Source organism: Miniopterus schreibersii (assembly GCF_964146895.1).
Source record: "Miniopterus schreibersii genome assembly, chromosome: 1".
Taxonomy (NCBI): domain Eukaryota; kingdom Metazoa; phylum Chordata; class Mammalia; order Chiroptera; family Miniopteridae; genus Miniopterus; species Miniopterus schreibersii.
Genome location: NC_138101.1, coordinates 190,539,642 through 190,556,847, shown reverse-complemented (window position 1 = coordinate 190,556,847; position 17,206 = coordinate 190,539,642).

The window sequence follows — 17,206 nt, the reverse complement described above, 5'->3', positions numbered from 1 at the left end:
TAGTAAAAGAGACCATTCGTTTAAAATCTTCATTGTGGTCCTTAGCACAGCTAGCTCTACTTTTGGCCTAGACAATTTCCCTTAAGAATGTGTTCAGGGCATGATGCATAGGGTGTGGCCAATGAAGAATGTTCATAAGGAATTAGACCAGGATTCGAGAAGAAAACACCTATTTTGTGCCAACACTTGTGCAAGCTTACTTTATGCATGCAATCAAATCTAGCCCTGATCACAACTCTCCCCCATAGATTTATTTTTTCCCCTATGTTGTAATAAAGACATTGAGGCCCAGAAAATTCAAATAACAGGCCAAGCAAAAAATGTCGCAGGGGTGGGATTTGAACCCAGGTTTGTCCAAGCTCAAAGCCTGTGCCCTCATGCTCATAGTAGGAAAATAAAGCGGTTTCAGCCAGCTATTGCAAAGCACCTCCTGGCAATACACAGGTGGGCTGCTCTAAAGAAAGGATTATTATTGTTATTATTTTACTCTGGAATCGCATCAGAAAACCAAGAAAAACTCTTGTGACAGAAGTCACAGAAGAAGATTAGAATCACATGTGTCATGAATATGCTTTATAAAAATGCCTGCATTTGAAAGTGCTCAGAGAAATAAGCTCTCGTTGTGCTCAGAAATGGAAATAAGGCTGCAAATCAGAGTACAGGTCTATAGCAGAGCCGGGGGGGCCCCCACGCACCAGTGTTGACTTAAAATAGTTCACATAAATCAGCAGCAGGCCTTGCTACTCCCCATTCGGGGCACAACGCTTGGGAGAAGGCAACTTTTAAGCCTTTCCCCATCCCTGAGTCCATAAAGGACCTTGATTAAGTGTGAGTAAAGGGAAGTACAATGCTAATGAAATACAAACAGAGTGACTCTTTTTATTCTGTTCTGGGGCGGTGAGGTGGGACTGACAAGCCCCAACCCCTACCCCAACCCTGCTCCCTCCTTGCTGAAGGCTCCAGAAATGAAAAGATGGCCTTGTTGACAGACCAGCCTGGCTGGTGCAAGAAGGAAATGAGGGGCGGTGTGTACCCCAGAGTAAACACTCTGGTTCCCGGGAGTCCCTGGGGCTAGCAGTTCATGTATTTCTAACTCTAAAATAGACTTAGTCACCATATTTCAAATGATCTGTTTTGTGGTGCCTGTAAAAACCTTAGGCCTTCGTCTCCTCTCTCATTACCTTCCTGTAGTATATTTTAACGCCATGCATGACTTAGGGGACATTTCTGATCAACGCCGTCTTCTCTCTGGGGAGTTTGGCCAAATGGAATGGGAATCACATTTATTCCACAGGAGTCCTGGCAGGGGAGTGGCTCCGGCCGTAGATTTTTCTCTTCTTTACTCCACCTTCTGTATGTTCCATAGTAAGGAGATACTGCCAAGTCCATTTCGATCAAATAATAAAATCTTCCATTTAAATTGTAGGATCCAGGGATGCTTTTCATTTGTGATGCGCTAAGAACAGTTTTTGTAGTTCGGTTAGCTTTGTGCTTTTGATTTCACATTTCTTATTTTTTCCTGCTTTGTGAGTGTTAATTAAAATCATTCTTATTACAGATAAATATTAGAAAAGGGGCAGGCAGAATGTCAAGGGTGCTGACTTAAAGACTAGAAGGCAATACTCTATCCTTTTGTACGCTATGGGAAATTGCTAATTTCCATAAGAAATTTAATTATTTCTCCGTAGTCATCTGGAGAGGAAGAAACTACATGGAATAAGGCTCATTCAGACAATTTAGCTAGTGTGCTCACGACTCGATTAAAATGAACGCAAAACAAGCGCCTAGCTTTTACCTTGCCAATGGGGAGGTTTAATTTTTCTGTTTGAGAGCTATCATAATCAAGATGCAGGTCTAACATACCTTTTTGACAGGAAAATTGAAGGCACAAAAAGCTGCCATAATTTTCCGCTTGGTTTTTAAAAGACCACTATAACTCAGAAAGCATCCACTTTCCATGCAAGCACCATGCTAATGGCTCATAGTTTCAGAGATTAAGAATGGTTTGGAAAAATATTACTCCCAGCTCCCCATTTGTGTGTCAAGGGAGACAGAAAAATAAATTTATTCTAAAATAAGCAAACTTCCTTACATCTTTCCCCCATATGCTTCACTCTTGTAACATTTGCTTTAGAATAAAGAACGCTGTGTCACCAAATTGCTTACATCTTAAAATATTAAAATGTTCTCTTTGGGCTTACAAAAGACTGCAAAGTGTAAAATGCTTATTTATTGCCATTATGTTGTAGCCCAAGCATTAATATAAAACATCTTGGTGGAAGAGGAGAGGTAGAGCTTGTGCTTGAATCTGTAAACTCACTTGCATCTATACTCACTGCCCGATGATGTCATCCAGCTTCAGGGCTTTAAATGACATCTCTATGATGACAACTCTCAAATTAATATCTCTAGCCTAGACCTTTTCCTTGAACTCCAGACTCATATATCCAACTGCCTGCTCCACATCTCCACTTGGATAACTAATAGGCATATCAAATTTAACATGTTGAAACAGATTTCACCCTTAAGCTTGCTTTTCCCACAGTCCTTTCCATCTCAACAAATGGGAACTCTAACTCTCCAACTACTTAGATAAAAAAACCTTGGCTTCCTTGACTCTTTCTTTCTGTCTCCACACTTAATTTAGCAGCAAATCCTGCTGGCTATCTTGAAGGTAAATTCAGAACGCATCAATGTCTCAACACCTCCTCCGCAACCACCTTGCCTTGGTCCAGGACTTCATCATCTCTTGCATGCCTTCCTGCAAAACCGTCTTGCCTGAGTGTTCAGCTTTCACCCTTGGTCTGTTCTCATAAAAAAAGAGCCAACGTGGCTCTCTTAAAAACATTTGCCTCTGCTTAAGAGAATCAGGGTAAGTCTCCTGACTTTACAAGGATGAGAGTTCAATATGTAATAACATGCATGTAAAGCTCATGTAATAACACGAGTAGATCAAATGCACTGTTGAGCATTTCTGTTACTGTCTCCACAGGAGTTGCCTTGCATGAGCCATCGAGATGAACATTTTGACCTCTCGGCAACACCGTACTTCCCAACCTAAAGCCCACTTAGAGAAAGAGTGTGAAGGGTCCTTTATATTGATAGATAAGAACTAGAGATCTCCTTGTAGTTCAGCTAGAGTCACATCAGCAGCATGAATTAAAGCAATGCAATGGGATGCGCACTGGTCTGTATAGGAAAGCCCTGCATGCTGATTCCAAAGACTTGGATGTGCCCTGCTGTCCCATTTACCATCTGGGTACGAAACAAAGATCACACAACTCACCTGTGTCTTGAATTTCACACTGAGGAAATAGCAGGCAATTTCTCAAGTTCTTTTTTAGCCTAAGATTTTAAATATTGTTCTGAAAAAAAAAAAAATCTATATATAGCCTGAGAAAGATAAGGAAGGCAAAGGGTGACTTAAGGTGATCTGTATAGGCCAATGTACATTTTGAAATCTTCTTTACAAGGAAAACCAAGTATAGTCAAGACACTAATTATTATGGTTTACTGTTTATTATATCTAAACCCAGCTCATCAGTATAGTCACCTGGTTTTTTCTTCACTACCAGTGTATCCTAAAGTATTTTACCCCATTAGCAATAGCTGATATTTATTTCCTTCTTAAAGCAAAAACACAAACCCCACCCTAATTGATATCCACTAATGTAATTATCTGTGGTCTTAGAAAAGACTGGTATCAAGAAAGAGCACGTGCGTGCTTTGACAACCCCTACCCTCTAATGCCTTGGTATGCAGAAAAATCCAAAGAGACTATGAAAGGCAGCACCAACTGTGTGGTATTCAGGGAATCTCTTGAGTCAAAAAGGCTCCATACCACCATCCCTTTCCTTTTAGCCTTATGATTAATGGAACCTATCTCACAATCTCAAAACTGACATAGTCTTAAGCGAATTCGCTAAGCAATAAAAGACTCTGATCTCCATGGCAGTTTCTCGTAAGAGAACTTAATAACGAATGACTGAGTAGCTTGAATTGTTGACCCGAGCTCTACATCGGGGCCTGATATCATGAGGAATTGCTGATTCTCTTAATCCAGCCATTTGGTATTATGGATATACTTTATCATTACTGTCAGTGCACATAAATTTTAAATAAAATACCATAGAAAAGGGAGCAGAGACATGGGAAGAGGTATGAGGGTTATAATCGAGGGACAGGGTTTTCTCATCACTGGTCCAATCCCTGAGAGACAGTCAGTCCAGCAGAGGTATGAGCGCAGACAGCATTACTGCCCCCGAGGCCAGCCTGCTGCATCAGCAATGCCCACGACAACGACAGGACTTTCCACTTGAACCCCTCCTTGGTCCTAGTTGGTTCACCATGGTGAACTCCTCATCACTGGCTGAAATTCTTTGGTTATAACACACACGTTCTTCCACAGTGGTCATAGGGCGTGCTGAGTCACATTCTGAAGGAACCAGCATCCAGTAGTGGTTTTAGTGGCTTTGATCTCCATATAGATCTGCCTAAAGGGGAATCCTGATCAAGACTGACTTGTATGACTATGCATCTCCAGGAATAAAATTGACTTGGGGAAGAAAAAGATATTCTTGCTCTGTCTTGACAGGGGTGTTGAGTTATGTTAGCTGGTAATGAAAAAAAAAAGTGATTTAATATACACCCTAGACAAATAAAGTAGGGCATGTTAATTATGTTGCTGATCATTAGGTCTTTAAAACTTGTAGCCATGAAGTATAAGAGCATGACATTAATTTTGTGACTGATTGTATTAAATATAGAGAACACAGGAATGGATTCTGGAGCCTGAATACCTGGGTTCAGATGTTGCCTCCACCACATACTAGCTTTATGACCTTGGTCATATATTCAGTCTCCTGTTTCTCTGTTCCCTCACCAAAAGAATGTGAAGAAATAATAGACTGTTTTCATAGACTGATTGTGAGAACCAAAGAAGGTAATGAAAAATACTTAGACCTATGCATGGGGTGTCCCTAATAGCTGTTCATATTAGTATTATGTATGTGCGTCTTCCATAAACAAAACATACATTTTTAAAGTGTAATTACAATTTTGAATTGCCATTGCGCATTAACCTGCCTCTAAATCTGTCATCAGCAGAGAAGCACCGGCCAGTTCAGAAAGCATTCCTGCTTAATGAGGGAGGCCCGTGCCACTGGATAAACTTGCTCTTTACCAGAGAGCAACTGGTGGCGGTGGCCTGGGTCAGCCAGGACCTGAAGTCCACACCGTCTTGGGTTCTCAGGAGCAGAAGTGGGCATTGTACTCTATTGCCCTGTGCCCTGCATCTGTTAATTGAGAGGGAGGCAGATGCATGAGATACGTAGCTCAGTACTTGAGTGCAGATGATCGATTCCCCAGAGAAGTTTTAAAAGCCTATTTGTTTTGGAGTCAGGCCTTCTAAACCTGACTTCATTTTTCCAGCTGCATCTAAAAGGGGTGTGTGCGTGTTTATCTTCAGACCTTCGCCCCTGTCCTGGGAGTAGCAGTCGGACCAGAGCTCACATCCTTCACCCTCTCTTGCAAAGAGGTTTTTGGGGGAGGACTGCTTTTCATTTGCTCTTTACTGGGTCTTTTCTTTTAAAAATTTTTTAGTTTTACAATAGGTTCTCTTCCCAGGGCCTCTTTTAAGATGGTGAATTGAGTTAAATTTTAGGAGCTGTAGTGATGTGCTTTCAAAGGAGCAATGAGATGTCTGGGGCTGAATTTTGGTCAGGCCTCACCTAGGAAAGAGCAGCATCCACCAGTCAGCTTCACCAAGAGCCTGGGCATTAGCATTTTTCTAACGTTGAGCTAGGAAAACCATGAGAACTCTGGGGGAAATACACAGTCACTCGAATGTAAAAATCAACAGGTAATTTCATGCAGTCAAGTTTCTGAGATCTTACTTCAGCAGCAAGGAAATACAAAACATGTGGAAAGAGAGTAAATATTGTGATAAGATAAATGGTAATTCCTTAATGAAAAGCAACTCATAATCACCCCTTTTCTTTAAAAAGCAAAACAAGAAAGCTAATATTTTAGTACTGTTTTTCAAAAATCTCTTTGTTAAAAGGCCAATTTAGTGTAAATATCTGTTAATATGAGCTTTTATTATGCAAAATCCCAAGATGCCTCTGCTCCATTATCTACAAGCTAGAAATAAAAATCTCATGTCATTGATACCAAACATCTGTTTTTAGATAACTGCACTATGAAACTCCAAGATTTCTATTGCCTTGTATTTCAAGCAATCTTAAAATCTCTTGTATGACATAACACTTATTCATTCATGCCTCAAATGTTCCGTGACTGCCTATCCAGTACTCTCAGTCAATGTTCTAGTAGGAGTTGGAGAAACACATGTCTCTGACCCTCAAAAACTGAGACTAAAAGAAAAGAACAATTCTTAAGACAATTTTTACTTAAATATTTAATAATCTCTGCTATATCATTAACTCATCAAAGGTAGGATTCAGATGCAATTCCCCATAGTCTCATTGGTACATAATACAGTGCTTGCAAATAATAAATGCTCAATTCATGTTGATTACACAACATTAAAGAAATTAGTTTATTTGCCAATTGTCTCTTTCTTCAAAGGCATGTATAATAGTATAGTCATAATACAACTATTGTGATCAAAAGCCAGTTTTTTTATGTCTTCCAATTTCTCTGAAACTTTATTTAGGCATCTTGTGGAGCCAACCTTCCCTGCCTCAGAATAAAAGCTCCGGCAGATCCCATGAGCTTGTCTCAATATTAGTAAATGTCAACACTTTAAGTCAAAGCAGTAATGAGATTGTCTAGTCAAAGATAAAAATTAAAGCTTGAACTTGACATAGGGTTAAGTATTTCTTTCTCCAGGTCAGAACTGATTCACTCTGAACCAGAGACCACAGGTGACACCTCCGTCTTTCCCTTGTTCGCCTCCCGCCTTCCTTGCTAATTGTCATTTGCTCCTGCCACAGTCTCTAAATATGTGTCTGTGTTGAAGGATCAGGGGAGGAGGTAGGGACACCCAGCTTACCGGGCCGTGTTTCAACATCTCTGGGCTATGGAGATTGTAATACTGTCTATCATCATTTCCCATGGCACTGTATGGGACCTTTGGCGGTTTCCCTACAAAGCCCTTCTCTACTGTAGATCTCTTTTCTAAGTCCTGGCCTCCTGAGGTACACCTCCAGCTGCTTTCTGCTGCCTCTCCCTTGTCTTTTTAAAGAATCCATGGGCCCGGTCAGGCGTGGTTCAGTGGTTGAGCATGGACCTAGGATCCTGAAAATCGAGGCTTGATTCCCGGTCAGGGCACATGTCCAGTTATGGGCTTGATCCCCAGTAGGGAACGTGCAAGAGGCAGCCGATCAATGACTCTCTCTTCATTGAGGTTTCTAGCTCTCTCTCCCTCTCCTTTCCTCTCTCTGAAATCAATAAAGTTTTATTAAAATAAGTAAATTAAAAAATATATAGGATCCATGGAAGAGATACAGAGACTTCCATAACAGCTCCCTCAGGAGTGGGGCCTTCAGCTGACATTAAATGAATGAGAAACACACCTCAGCCTTGACACTGTATGGGAGGAAATACTTTTCCTCTACCCTCCTAAGTTTTGTGACTGGGGTCTGTGAATTAAGACAGATTAATAAGAGAAAAAAAGCATTCAAATATATATACATGTTTTTAAATATATCTTTATGGGTTTCAGAGAGATGAAAGGAGAGGGAGAGAGAGAGAGATAGAAACATCAGTGATGAGAGAGTCATTGATCGGCTGCCTCCTGCACACCCCTAACTGGGGATCGAGCCTGCAACCTGGGCATGTGCCTTGACCAGGAATCTAACCCCGATCACCTGGATCCTAGGTCGATGCTAAACCACTGAGCCACGCCCGGCCAGGCGCATTCAAATATTTTGATGCTGACATTTTTATGTGGTACAGGAGTTTTCATAAGAAGAAAAAACTCCTAAGACTGATTATACCTCAGAGCTTATATATTATTTTAATAAAAAGTGATCACTTGTGGAGACATGACAAGACAAAAATAAAAGGAGCTTCGACAAGGGGCAGTAAATTATGGGAAGGTGACTAGGAAATATATGGGAAAGCAAAGAGAAGATAGGGGCTATTTGGTAAGGTTTGTTTGCAAAGACTCATCTCAGCAGCCACTCCCTATCTCCAGTGATAAGAGTGTTTTTCTCTTTCTGGTACTAGGAAGGCACACGTCTCATGGGAAATTTATGCCCTTCTTTTAAGTAGAAAAGGGGGGGCAGAAAACCTTTTTATATCTGCTATTTCTCAACTGCCTTCAACTCAAAATAATATGTTAAAATCACATATTTTCGGGTGGTATGTTTTGTTCCCCATCAACAGACTCCCAGGGGGTAGGAGTCCTGACCCCCAGAACTCTCCTGGGATGGCCTCCCAAATTGTGAATCTGGGTGTTTCTTGTATCTGGGTAAATCTTGAGTTTCCAAGTAGGAATCAGAACTGTGTCCACAGTGTGGTTCAGCTTTTTCATAAGATGTGTGCTATGACTTCTGTGTCTCCTCCATGCAGGAAATACATTTTGGAGTTTTCTGATTGTTTCTTTTGAAATCTTCCTTCCCCCAATACCCCTCTCTCTTTTTCTCTTTCTCTCTCTCTCTCACACACACATACGTATACAAGTAGCAAGGCTCTTCTCCATTGCAAAGGGAAAGTGCTCACAACACATCAATAGAAATTCCAAAGAAATCTCTCTCCTAATGGCCAGATCCTTTTTATACCCTTTACCACTCTGAGGGGTGCAGGTGTGGTGGGACAGTCTCTGCCTCACACTCATTTTCTTATCAGGAGAGCTTCATTTTGTGCCTCTGGACAAACTGAGGCAGAAGGTTCAGATCTAAGATCCCAGCTGTGGAACCAGCACAGAGTTTACCAGTTCCCAGCTTTGTTTTTTCTCAGAGTTCCTGTGTGTGCAGTGAACACTTTGGCCTTCTACATCTGTAAGGATTATCCTAAGTAACAGTTATAGCTTGCAACATGCTCTAGTGCGACAAGGGAGAGTAATATCAATTAGTTTCTCATGCCCCTGAAAGCAGGGATTATAAAAACCCTTTTGGGCTTCATGGCAATGGCCTGTGGAGGAACAATAGAAGCAGTCCCTCCTGTTCACAGGCTGAGAATCTTTCATCCAGAACAGGATGAGCAAACTACACTCTGTGAGCCGAGTCTTACACAAAACTTTAAATAAAGTTTTATCAGCACACACACATGCTCACTTGTTTTAATATTGCCTATAGATGCTTTAGTGCTACAATGGCAGGATCGAGTAGTTGCAACAAAAATAACATGACCTAAAATATTTACTACCTAGGCCTGCTTAGGAAGTGTTGTAACCTCTGGCTTTAAAGGACTCCCAAATCAATTACTATGTTAAATACACAGAAAGCACATCCATATGAATGGTTCTGCTTCCAGACAATAAAATAAGAAGAAAAAAAAAAAAAATCCCTCTTTCATTTTAACTGCTTTGCTTTGCTGAGAAACAAGAAGTCTTGCTACTGCTTCTGACCTGGAATCTGTTTCACTGGATTTTTCTTGGGTTGCAATGTTTCTGGATTACTTTGAGGTGTAACTCTTTTTTTTTTCTTTTTTTTTGAAACTATGGGTATATTTTCCATGTATTCATTAACAAATACTGTTCGAAGGCCTGTTACAAGGCAGATATTGGGCTCAGTGTTAGTGATAGAACATGAAGTAGATCAAGCAACTTGCTCACTTATTTTTTTGGGAGCTGGTGGACGTGTTGCAGATCAGTGAGTGGACAGTTACAAAACTCTGGTTACAGCTACAGAACCCAGGACAGAGTCAAGCACAGGATGTTAAGGGGCCTGATGGAAGTGACGTCTGATGCAGTTTTGTGGGGTTGCATGGGAGGCATCCAGGAAGGTCTATGAGAAGAAACTGTGCCAAAGATAACTGATAGATGATAAGAGGTCAGGCAACCATGGGGGAATTAAAAAAAGAAAAGCTGTTTTCAGGCAGAGGAACCAAAAAGGCTCAGAAACCTGAAGGAAGACATCCCATAGTGAATTTGAAAGCTAGACTCATCAGTGCTTCCCAAACGTTCCCTTTCATTTAATGGAACACAAAGAAAATTATAACATTCCTATGCCATTGTATTAATCAGGGTTCTTCAGAGAAGAAGAACTAATAGGATGTGTATATAGAGAGAAAATGTTGTGATGAGGAATTGGCTTGTGTGATTATGGAGACCGGTAAGTTAGAAATGTGCAGGGTAGACCAGCAGGCTAGAGACCCAGGCGAGCTGGTGTTCCAGCTTGAGTCTGAAGGCTGTTTTCTATAGAACCAGGAAGAGCTGATGTTGCAATTGTTATTGGAATGAAGGGGTCCATTTGCTTGCACACATCAAAGCCCAGTAAGACACAAACAGAATTTTGCAGCCAAGAAAGTAAGGGTTTATTGTGGCCCACACCTGGAGTCACAGATGAGCTAATGCTCAAAGATCTAGCTCTCTGATGGCTTCTAAAGGATGGGTAATATAAGGGAAAAACCATTAATCATGGTGACTAAGGGAGTAAGGGTCGTAGTTTCTTCTCACTCATAGGTGCTCAGGTAGAGGACAGTTGATCAGTGCATCTGGTGTTGATGTCAGCCATGACTTGGCTTCTTCTGGTTTTGCTACTTTTCTGGGCCTGGAGTTGAAATACAACCAAGGCCCAGATACTATCTTTAGTTTAATTGAAACTCTGTCTCTGTGGTCAATAGGCTCAAGGCTTTGATCCTAAGATTGTTTAAGTCTGACCAATGCCCTCATTGTCCTAAGGGCTTGATGCTGGAGGGAGTGGACATGCAAGGGAGAAGAAAGCAAGTAAGTTAGGGCACTGGATGATGTCACTTTAAATCAAAAGGAAACTAAGGTGAAAGAGGTCAGGATAAAGAAAATGGGATTTCTGTGCCATTACAAAGGTGCTCTGCTGGTGAATTCTCTCTTGCTAGGAAGAAAAGTATTTTTAGTCTATTCAAGCCTTCAACTGATTGAATGAGGCCCACCACCTTGTGGAGAGCAATCTGCTTTACTTAAATTCTAGTAATTTAAATGTTAATCTCATCCAAAAATACCCTCACAGAAATACCCATAATAATATTTTACCAAATATCTAAGCACCCTGTAGCCCAGCCAAGCTGACATATAAAATGAACTTTCACAGTCACCATGAAACAAATAAAATTGGTTGCTTGTAGCCCAAACTACTAGCCTGGGTATGTAGGTTATGAGAGCATCTGTATTTCAACACATCTCTAATTTCTCCTGTCACATCACAAAGGGCCTTCTAAGTCATGTTGAATGATCTGCATTATATTAGGAGAAAACTGCAGACTCATTGAAGGGGTTTGTTCTTTCAACTTTCATGATTTGTTTAGACTGAGGTTGCAGAGGAAAGTATGGCTATACATACATTCTGTTAAAGAAAATGACATGAACACCAAGAAAATGCATTTTTAAACATATTTGGAACATCAGTAGGGTCACTGTGTGCTTCCTCAAGCTCATTTATACTTCACTACACTACCTCCCTAGAGATAAAAGGAAAAGAAAGTATCTTTATTGTCAACTACATGCTTGCCATTTTGAAATTATAATTTTAGTAAACCTCACTATCACCCAGTCATATCAACATTATTATTCACATATTTGGAGATGAAGAAGACTCAGAAAGTTTAAATAATATTTTCAGAGTGACAGAGCTAGAAAGTTGCAGAACCAGAATCTAAAAGTGTGCATACATTGACCAGGTAGAGATGCAGGCGAGTGTTCCAAAGAAGGAAAGCAGGGCTATCCAGAACTAGTGCTGAAAGTTCAGGGGATGGTGAGAAGTTTACCTTTAGATCAATACATTCCATACTATAGACTAGGTGTGAATAGGTATGGCATGATAGCTGGATTCCATGTTCAAATAAATTTGGAAAATGGGAAAAAGGGTGATGAAATTCACCTTTTTAGAAATTTATGACCCCTGTGAGAATCCTGATGCATCTGTAACTCTTTAAAATATTAACTTAATAGTGTTCCAAAAGACTGTACAACCACTAAGCACTAGTGTAGCTTCAGATAAGGTAACGATTCCCTGGGCAAATTTTGAGGATGAGCTACTGTGGAGCATAAGGAGACAATACAGTCTGATCTGCCATTTAATGACCCTAGTGGCTAGGGAAAGTGAGGCATTGTTTGGTCACCTTATGATGATCAATTTCCCATTTACAATAAAAAGAAATGATTCCTTTTTGTTTTTCAAATTATTTTTCTAACATTTTAATATAAAACATTTCAAATATTTAAAATTATTATTTTCAAAAAAAGACAAAACAATAGTCGCCCATAATATCCACATTACCTATCACCTAGATTCTACAATTATGTTTTTCCATACTTGCTTTATTTTATAGCTGTTCATGTATCTATCCCTCACTCTAGTCATCAAACTTTTTATTTGCTTTTTGGAGTGGGAGTGGCTAGGGTAGGCAGAGATGGCAATGTACTCATGTTTGAGTATGTTAACTTTTCCCTTTTTATTGAATTTATTGGGGTAACACTGATTATGTTAAATTTGAGGTGCTGGTAGAATACTCGGATGTTGAAAATCAGTGGCCAGAGGGAATATAAAGATGAAAGGGGTAGGGCTACTTAGACATAGAAACTAGGGGTTTGAACCATGGAAAGGAAGAAATTTCACAAGGGTAATATATGAAAATCCTGAGAAGACAGTTGGAAACAGACAGTAGGAAAAATCTGTTAACAGATGAGTACAGAGGAAAGAATAAATAATTGCATTAATTAGGTCAGGATGAATGCTACTAATAAAATATTCGTGGTTTAACACAACAAAGTCTCATTCGTGACACGATTTAATGCAGGACAGCAGAGAGCCTCTGCTTGACAAGGTCACGCAGTGCATTCTCCTTTCTGCCTGGGGCCTGGTCTCCTTTACGTCATCAGGGAATCTCCATTTGACTTCCAGAGCAGAGAAGAGAGCAAGAGTTGCACATGGGTAGTTTATATTGACGAGGTCTAGAAGTGGCTCATATAGCTTCTGCTCACTTCTGATGTCAAAACTCAGTCACAGGGCCACATGTCATTGCAGGGGGGCTGACAGCTGTGGCCCACGTGTGTGCTCAGGAAGAAGAGATGCACTTAGATATTATGGAGTTCTAGAAATCCCTGTCACAAGGAAGAATGGTCAGAGAGGAAAGAGGCCAAAAACTGGCATAAAGCACCGCTCCTGCCCTGGAGGAAGTCATAGTTCAGTCTGGGAAGGAGACAGAAAAACGCCTGATGACCATCTGGTGTGAGCTGGCAGTCACTGGGGTGCATCCAGGGTGCTGAGGCCTCCCAGAGGAGGGCGCCCACAGCCCCTGGAAAGGGTAAGGCTTGGGCTTGGGCTTGAAATTCGAGTAGATGCTTCCCTAGCTGTTCTATGCTCTTCAGAAAATACAGTGAACATGCAATCAGGGACCTAGTTCAGGCAGGATATTAGTGCCATTTACGCAAAGATGATTTCTTAGGGAGTCTGATATTCTGTTATGATTATGCCTTCTCCTTACCAGAACTTACTGGAGGAGAGCAAGACTGCGATGAAGGAAAAGAAACAACCAACCGGCCTTTCTTTACCTAATAACCAGCAGAAAGTGTGCTGGGGTGGTTGTGTTAGCCTTCCCTCCACCCAACCACAATAGCGTGGGACCTCGGTCAGGAACTTCTAAAGCACTCATCGTTTTGAAAGAGGGCTGCAGAAGTGAGAGCAGACTGAACAAATTAAGTCAAGAGAATAGGCCCCCACACAGGATATAGAGAAATGAAAAAGTGCCCGGTGACTGGCTGAAGCTCTTTGTGGATAGAGGTCTCCGTCACATAGAGGGCAAGGAGTCATTCAGAGGACTGCAGAGGAAACCGGGGCATAAAAAAGAATGGCCAAAGTTATGGAAACAGCAGAATAACCAGAAAAGCATTCTAAAGTGCTTTCTGAGTGTAACAGGAGAGGTGGGATTGGAATCCTTGTGCTCTCCCCAAAGAGGTGCTGAGAGGAGCTAAGCCAGGCCGGCCAGGATGCCGGGGCCTCCTACTCTGAACTGACTGCAAGTATGAGCCCACCTTTGACCTCCGCTCTGGGAATCTGGTGTCCCAAGGAGGGAGGCCTTCTTAATGATTGCTCTCAAATTCACGGGAATTGCACAAATGGAAATTTTTCTTGGCATTCTCTAATATTTTCTCACTTTCTGGCAGATTTTTCCACCAGAAGAGCGGAGAGGGAAGGGAGCAGAGGAAGTCTCCCATGCATTTGGATTTCGAAGAGGCCTACTTATACAGGACCTCGGAGCAAAAAGCATCCAGCACAGGAGCTACAGGTAGGGAATAAATTTAAGTTAGGTTATTTTCACCGGGAGAGAGGAAGCTTTATATCTGGCCCCAAATCTGTGTGTGTGTATGTGTGTGTGTGTGTGTTCTCTAAAATGGCTTATTAGATACAGATGCTGCTCAACCTATAGTGGGGTTACATCATGAGAAACCCACCTTAAATTGAAAAGATCCTATGTCGAACAATACACCTAATTTACCAAATATCATAGCTTAGCCTAGATTACCTTGAGCATGCTCAGAACACTTACATTAGCCTATGGTTGTGCAAAATCATGCAACACAAGGAACACACTGTATACTATTGGTCGTTTACCCTTATGATTGCGAAGCTGGCTGGGAGCTCTGGCTGGCTGCCACTGCCCAGCATCGTGAGAGAATATTGTACCAAATATCACTAGCCAGGGGAAAAAAATCAAAATTCAAAATTTGAAGTACAGTTTGTATTGAAGGCGTATCACTTTCATACCATCATAAAGTCAAAAAATTTTAAGTTGGTGACTGAGAAAGAAATATTTGCTGATGATATTTATTGCCTAAGGGTTTTTCAGAGAAGAAATAGATGTAGCTGCTAAACAAATATATACACAAATAAAGTGTGACAGTTTTTTCTTCTCTAGTTTTAAAAACTGTGTGTCATCCAAACACAGAGAAACTCTGGCTTTCTTCCCTCCTTCCCATGAGAACCTTGAGGACTAAATTGAACATCTTGCTCCAAGAATTACGGTACAGGGCCAAATAGCCCGGTGAAAGAGTGGGTTGCACTTATGAAACATGTTCCCCATTGGCATTAGGATAACAATTTGCAGAAATGCAAGGGATAAATCTTGGGCAGAACCGACGTGCTCAAGTCTGTACATCAGTAACAGAAGCCCAGCCCCTGGAGCAGTAAATGTTGATACTCTATGACTATGACGAATGCTACCAATTACCTGGAAAGTTCCTTGTACCTTTGGTTGGGGATCAGTGGTGCTTTTTATTTCCCAATGTGTTTTAGACCACTTCCTATATAAAGACCACATGTGGGATAATTATAGAGATAGATACTGTTTTAGAGCTGGAAGGGATCCTAGAAATAATATGAGCCTTGGTCTTCACTTTGCAGAAGGCCACTGAAGTCTAGAAAGGAACACTGCTCCACCCAGTATCACTAAGCCTGTTTATGTCCCAGCCAGGGAAACAGCATATGTGTACTGACACCTAGTCCAGGCTGGTTTCTATTGAGTATCTCTTCTTGGACCAGCAATGACTCCCATTAACCAAAGGAAGAAAAGCCCAAATTCTTGTGCATGACTCTTCAAAGTCTGCTGAAATCTGCTTCCTTCTCTAGCATTATTTCCCATTTTACCTTCCCATTTCCATCACCTTCTTTCTCCAAGTACAATTAACTTCAGCCACTTCCAGCATCCTATAGCTCCCTTCAAACCCTACGAGTGAGCTGTTGCCCTTCCCTGCAACACATACTGAATTCTTCTCTGTTCAGCTTTTAATGCTCAGATGACATCTTTCCTCTACCATGAAGCCTTCCTTACCTGCTTCCTACCTCATGCCAAGTTACTTCTCCCAGCATTCTTGATGGCCATCTCAAAGCAGTCATTCAGTAGCAACAGCTGGAACAATTTTTAACAATTGTTAGTATCCCTCCTTAAAGACCAAGGTCTTGTCTCACTCATTGTTTTACTTTTTCCTCAATCCTTCCTGCCCCCAGAATTTTCACAGACCTTGATACAGGGTAAAAATCTCAGTAAATGCTAAAGGAAGCCAACTGGACTAAGTTGGCAAAAGGGAGTGTCATTGGCTAAGACACTTTTATAACCTATAACCCATAATGGCCGTAGAGGCAGGTCCTGTGGCCCAAGTCACTGACTATACACAAAGCTTAGCCTAATGTGACCAAATCATAAGTTTTGGTATCTTCTTTGTGGTGAGTAACAGAGACTTTGGAACCAAGTTTCTTTGGTTCAAAGCCCATGTCTGCTACTGACTAGCTAGTGTGATAGTTCACAGATGACTTATCTTTTATGGTTCTCAGTTGCTTTTTCTGTAAATTGACAATAATAATAGTATCTAATTCTCAGGGATTTTATAAAGAATGTATATATTCACTTACAACAGACAATTGACAAATGCTACATAAAAAGTGAGTTTTTCTTCTCCTTTCCCCCTTTCCTCTTTTCTTCTTAAAATAACAAAAGCTATTACTAAGTTTAGTAAGTGAGAAGAGGGAGAAGCCAAGAAATGCAAACAACAACAACAACAAACAATAAATGTCATAGTGGTTAAGAGTGTAGAAACTGAAAGATACGCTCTTTGGGGGGTATCTACAATATTGTGGTTACTGGACTCATCCATTCACAACACTTAGTAGAGTCCTGAAAAATAGACATTATCATAATTTCACAAATCATAGAACAGGGTCAGAGAAGAAATTTGTCCAAGTTTGCATAGCTGGTAAAATTTATAGCTGAGATTTATTATGTGGTCAATGGTGAAGATATAGTCTCTGGAGCCAGACCCCTGAGTTCAAAGCTATGCCCAATATCTGTGGCTGTGTGACCCTGGGCAATTTGCTTAACTTTTCAATCTCTGTTTTCTCATCTATAAAGTGGATATAATAATAACCTATGCATCATGAATTATTAAGGGATTATATGAATTAATACATGTAAAGTGCTGGAACAGAGCCCTGCATGTATGGTGTTTTCTACTCTAGTAGAACAAGGTACCACTGGTCAAACGGATCTTTTTTTTTTTTTAGAGTTAGGAATAGGATTAGGTTTAGTGTTAAGGTTAGGGTTAGGGCTAAGT